The sequence below is a fragment of the Mya arenaria genome, chromosome 12 (genome assembly GCF_026914265.1).
Source record: "Mya arenaria isolate MELC-2E11 chromosome 12, ASM2691426v1".
Taxonomy (NCBI): Eukaryota; Metazoa; Mollusca; class Bivalvia; order Myida; family Myidae; genus Mya; species Mya arenaria.
The window spans coordinates 51684851-51690921 of record NC_069133.1 but is presented as its reverse complement, the minus strand read 5'-3'; the positions used below and the strand labels follow the sequence as shown (position 1 = coordinate 51690921).

Sequence of the window (6071 nt, the reverse complement as noted above, 5' to 3'; positions counted from 1 at the left end):
TGATCAATCGGGACACCTTGTTGTATTTTTATAGAGGGTCACCCAAGAAAGCTTCTTGTAAAGTTTCATTGAATTTGGAGCGATAGTTTCACAGGAGATGCTTTTTAAGCAAAACACGAAGTCGGCCATTTTGTTGTTGTTGTTGCTGATCAATTGTGATCCCATGTTGTGTTTTAGTAGATGGTCACCCAAGGAAGCTTCCTGGGAAGTTTCATTGAATTTAGCTCGGTAGTTTCAGAGGAGAAATTATTTAAGCAATTGTGGACGTACGGACTGACTGACTGACGGCAGGACGCCGGACAAAGACCGATCCCAAAAGCTCACCTTGAGCACTTTGTGCTTTTGTTACCTAAAAAAGTAAAAATATAACCTTTAATCCCTTGTTACTGAAAATAGAAAAACTAAAAATAGACAATACACTGTTCAACAGAAAGGGAGACCATAGAGCAAGGTTTGCTGCCCTTGCTTAAGAGTAAACTTTACATAACTAAATAAAGATTTTAACATCAGATTGTTGTTGTTGTTGTTGTTGATCAATCGCGACCCCTTGTTGTATTTTTGTACAAGGTTACCCTAGGAAGCTTCCTGTAAAGTTTCATTGGATTTGGACTGGTAGTTTTAAAGGATATGTTTTTTTAAGCAAAACAGGAAGTTGGCCATTTTGTTTTGTTGTTGATCAATCCTGACCCCTTGTTGTATAATTGTAGAGGGTCATCCAAGGAAGCTTCCTGTAAAGTTTTATTGAATTTGGAGTGGTAGTTTCAAAAGAGATGTTTTGAAGTAAAACTGGAAGTCAGCCATTTTTTTGTTGTTACTGTTGTTGTTGTTGTTATTGCTGCTTACTTATGACCCCTTTTTGTATTTTGTAGAAGGTCACCCAAGGAAGCTTCCTGTAAAGTTTCATTGAATTGGACTGGTAGTTTCAGAGGAGCTGTTTTTTAAAGCAAAACAGGAAGTAGGCCATTTTGTTGTTGTTCTTGTTGTTAATCAATCGTAACCCTTTGTTGTATTTTTTTAGAGGGACACCCAAGGAAGCTTCCAGTGAAGTTTCATTGAATTTCGCCAGGTAGTTTCAGAGGAGATGTTTGTTAAGCAATTGTTGATGGACAGATGATGGACAAAGACCGATCACAATAGCTCACCTTGAGCACATCCTGCTCTGGTGAGCTAAAATTGTATCAGTAAAATCACAAGTCATGTTATGTGCGTTAAATTCAACTTAATAAAGACAAGAGCCGTCAAAAGACAGCGCGCTCGACTATGCCACTTTGACTTAGAAGTGAATACAATAACGATGTAATATACCCAAGTTTGGTCTCTTTATGTCAAACCTAACTAAAATAATTCAATACATAAAGTGACTTTGATGCTGCCCTCCCACCAGCCCGCCCAACAATGACGCAAGTCATTCAAATAACTGGATTTCCCATATGAAAATGTGGTTAAGAATGTACAAAAATGTCAAAAGAAATTAAAAAAAAAAAAATCAAGGGCCATAATTTGTATTTAGGGTTAATATGGAGTTATGTTTCTTGTTGTAAGATGGTTGTAAATAATTTTGAATTTTATTAAGTGCATTGAATGAACTGTATAGAAGTTTTTTTTATTAAAATCCCAACTTGCCCTTAACTTTTACTTGCCTAAAACTTTAACCTAAGTCAATCAGGGGCCATAACTTGTATTAAGGATATGGAGTTATGTAACCTCATTGGGTAACGGTCTGTGAAGTATGAAGTCAATTGAATGAAGGGTATAGAAGTAATTAATAAATATCCATACCTGCCCTAAAACTTTAACCTAAGTTCCATAGTTAATCAGGGGCCATAATTTGTATAAAATATCATATGGAGTTATCTAACCTAATAATGTGATGACTCTGAACAACTGTGTGAAGTATTAAGTCAATTGAATGAATGGTATTGGAGTTTTAAGTGAAAATCCCAACTTGCCCTAAAACATTAACCTGCCCTAAAACTTTAACCTAAGTCAATCAGGGGCCATAACTTGTATTAAGGATAATATGGGGTTATGTAACCTCATTGTGTGATGGTCCTGAACAACTGTGTGAAGTGTAAAGTCAATTAAATAAAGGGTATAGAAATTATTTATAAATATCCCAACCTGCCCTAAAAGTTTAACCTAAGTTCCATAGTCAATCATGGGCCATAATCTGTGTAAATAATAATATGGAGTTATCTAACCTCATCATGTGATGGCCCTGAACAACTGTGTGAAGTATTAAGTCAATTGAATGAAGGGTATTGGACTTATAAGTGAAAATCCCAACTTGCCCTAAATCTTTAACCGGACGCCGACGCCGGGGCCAGTAATATAGCCCACTTATTCTTTGAATAGTCGAGCTAAAAATGAATATTAGTTGTAGTAAGCAATGCTCATCACTTCTAATAAACATTCAAACAGACAGAAAAACAAATCAACACAAATGGAAAAAACTGTTTGAAAGTCAGCAAGTATCTTATTTTAAACCTAATCATTTCAGCTAGATTGCTACACAAGTTGAAAGCTTGCATAATCACTCTCAAGTCTGTAGCCTTAGTAGAAACTAGTACAGACATCCTTTTTCTGAGGCCATCAGAAAGTATCTCGGTGGGGCTTGAACCGTCAACCCACAACCTTGGATTTGAGGCTGACACCTAGACTTATCCTCTAGACCACATTCACCTTTTCACATTTTAAAGAGCCCAAATTACAATATGGCATGTGCCCTATTAGGACTTAAGTATTTTAAATTGAACTAAACAAAATTGTTTTTCTTTATTTGGTCTGCCAATTCCATCTGTTTCTGTTATCTTCTCTCCTTATGAAAACCATTTTAAGGGTAGATGAATCCTTTACCACACAGTTGCATGAATATATATAAATATGCACTTTCCATTGTTAAAATGATCCACAGTGAAGAAATATGTGTCCGGATTAAATGTAAAGTTTACTCAAATACTCTGAAAAATATATTTAACTATTTAAAAGTTGACTGCAAGAGGGTTACCACTGAGTAGCACTTCCAAGCATAATTAAGGAGTCTGGCTCTATCTAGGTTGTAAAGTAAATGTCCAGCTTCAGATTGTATTGATTCAGGCATCGAGGGTTTAATGATTTTTTGTATAATTTACTGGCCAACACTTGACTTTTATCTGCAACTTCACATCAGTATGTAAGTCATCAAATATCTAAGTCATCAAATATCAAGTTGTTCCACTGAACATGTTGTTCCACTTTGTTTCCATCTTGTACTTATTTTCCCTTCCAGGTTGGCTTTGCAGTTATGTTACATGTTTTCCATGTATTGCAGGTCAATCCTCAGTACAATGGCAGATTTGATTACATTCCAGTGCCTGAAATAAAAATCATAAAATATAACAGAACTAATAGGAATGAGATTTTCAGATCAATTATTTTAAAAGCCTGTACAATAACATATATAAAAATTATTCAAAAACTATTAAGTGCCACACCATTTTAAGGCTGCATCCTCACAGATTTACTGTTCTGACACCTTTTTTATTTTTGTCTTTTAATTAACAAGCAAATTGGCAATTATTGTGCAAATGTCTAGAAAGTTATATTAGACTGCTGACATATTGCTTTAAGCCATCTATTTGAATACATTTAATTTAAATATTCACCTCCCTTACTACTTTGATATCAATTGAAAGGCTTTTGAGATACGACCAAGAAGAACTGTCAATCTGTGAGAGGGCAGCTTTAAGCTTTGGACCAAATTTAAGATTTGATGTAAAATGAAATTGTTATCATGTTGAAATTCCAATACAATGTTGATATAACCATCATTCTTTGTTGATTAATTGTACAAACATGCAAGTACATTTTGGTTAAAACCAGGAGGGTACTTAATTGTTGAACTGTCCAAATTTTGAAAAAAACACAACCATTACCCCTTCTGCCATTTTTCATCAGAACAAGCCAGGAATTTAGAGCCGGTCACACCACTGGTACCATACTGCCATTTGAAAGTAATGATAAGATTGAAATTTAAATGTCTGCAATATTCATTGACACAGTAAAAATGTCAGCATCTTGCAATGTTTCTGCATCACCACCAACAGTTGATATTATAGAATTTAACCTTGAAAGAAATGTGTGCTGGTTTTTGTGTTTAAACCCATTTTGCTAGACCACTAGCATGGTGATCTAATTTATTTTGAGAGCTATATTAGTGAACAGGCATCCAATTGTGCCATTACATTGAGCTCTCAGTTATCAAAACACTCTACAACTTTGATGAATAAATGTATTCAACTATGTCACTAACAGTCAAAGAATATATTTGGAGAAGAGGTATGTTTTAGCACGGACATATAAACCAAACATCTATGGTTAAACTTAAAGAAAAGTAAATTTTAATTATAAAAAATGAAGTTTGTAAAAACACTGTGTTTATGCACCAGTCAATTGTAACCACTGCCCCCCCCCCCCCCCCAGGTCCAGGGAATAGCGGGGACTTTGACTTTTGGTCCAGCCAATCCCGACTTAAATCCTTGCCCTTCGGGAATGTTCAGATGGTCAAATCCCAGCCAAATAACCCAGCCCCCAGGGACCCTAGGTAAGGCTCATTCTCCACTATATTTAAAGCAAAGATAAAACCAACGCATTCATGCCGCACTGCAGGGCCACCTGAAAGGTAAAAACACGGCCCGTTTCCTCGGCTATCCCCAATATACCCCCAGACCTGGGGGGCCGTGGTTACAATTGACTGGTGCATTATAAGAAAGGCTTACCTATTATCAATCAAAGTAAAGTCAGATTCAGACTTATTTGTATTTCAAAGAAATCAAATTTATAAAGTATTTGTGTTCTTAATTTTACCACTGGTCACTGGAGCTCAAAAAATATTATTTACTATCTCAGGATCTGTCAATTGGAAGCAGACTTAACCCCACCCACTAAAAATAGACGACATTTCCATTTAGTTTCTCATATGGGCACTTTTTATATTTTAATAAAATATATCAGGTAACATATATAAAATAACACTTACACACAAATAGGTGGTAATAGTTCTCCCCTCATCCTGTCTTTGGTCTAACATATCGCTTGGGAGTTTGAAAATCTCCTTGGTAGGCCATGATGGACCGTATTTTTTCCGAGGCCAATTCCTGTTTGACACTGGCCGAGGTATTTTAGGAACTCAATGCTCCTGATGCCTGTGATTTCCACCATAGGACAAATGGCAATTTCAAAGTAAGGGGAAGTAACTTTTTGGTGATTAGCTGGAGCTAGCATTGATAAGCTTATCTTCAGTTTCGTAATCAAATTCTAGTAATATCGAATCACGGTTTGAACTTTAAGCAATAGACACATCCGATTTGCAATTTAAGAAGACAATTTGAAATCAAACGAAGTAACATTTCAGTGATAAGTCGACATTCACATGTTTAGTTTCGTAATCGAAATCGAGTTAGGCGTATTGCGGTTAGGCGTTTAGGGTTAGCCACATAGCGGTTTGGCGTTTAGCATTAGACACATAGCGGTTTGCAACATCGTGAAATTTGCTAGCCAGTTACAGAAATGTAAATTACGATATAGCACTTTATAACAACGAATGAAACAATACATGAATGGAATGTATTGTAAGAGATTACTAATAAAGCATCTAAATGTTAACACATTGCCAATTTCATTTTTGACCCAAATACCGCTCCATAGACGTGAGTGTAATAATGTTTACATTTAATGATTTTGAAATGTTGGTATTTTGTCAATTATTTATTTCCATCGGCTTCGTAACTCAACGCCGATGTCGGTTAGAATCTTACACAAACACTACATGGTCGATAAAACAAAATCGAAATTAAGTTGGGAAGGAGTTCTTTTAAACTTCTATGAATTGTTGTTCATGCTGAATTATTGCAAAAATGATACAAATAACCTTCGATGAAATGTATACAAAAAGGAAAACAAGTTATACAACACTGGAAAAGAAGGAATCTGACTCCTATCGGCGAAATAACAGTAGTAAAACACTCATTTTACCTTTGTTTATTAATCATTTTACAAATTTACCAAATTCACATGATATGATATTACAAAAC

The 6071-nt window shown here is 35.4% G+C and overlaps 1 long non-coding RNA gene across 1 annotated transcript; it reads right to left on the bottom strand.

Annotated features, from left to right (window-relative positions):
- Nucleotides 1-2472: 2472 nt before the first annotated feature.
- LOC128210301 (uncharacterized) lies at nt 2473-5189 on the bottom strand. The gene is made up of 3 exons (XR_008257139.1): nt 5018-5189; nt 3915-3979; nt 2473-3353 (listed from the first exon to the last, which is right to left on the bottom strand). It is a non-coding gene; the product is annotated as an uncharacterized LOC128210301 (long non-coding RNA).
- Between the last annotated feature and the right edge of the window lie 882 nt (nt 5190-6071).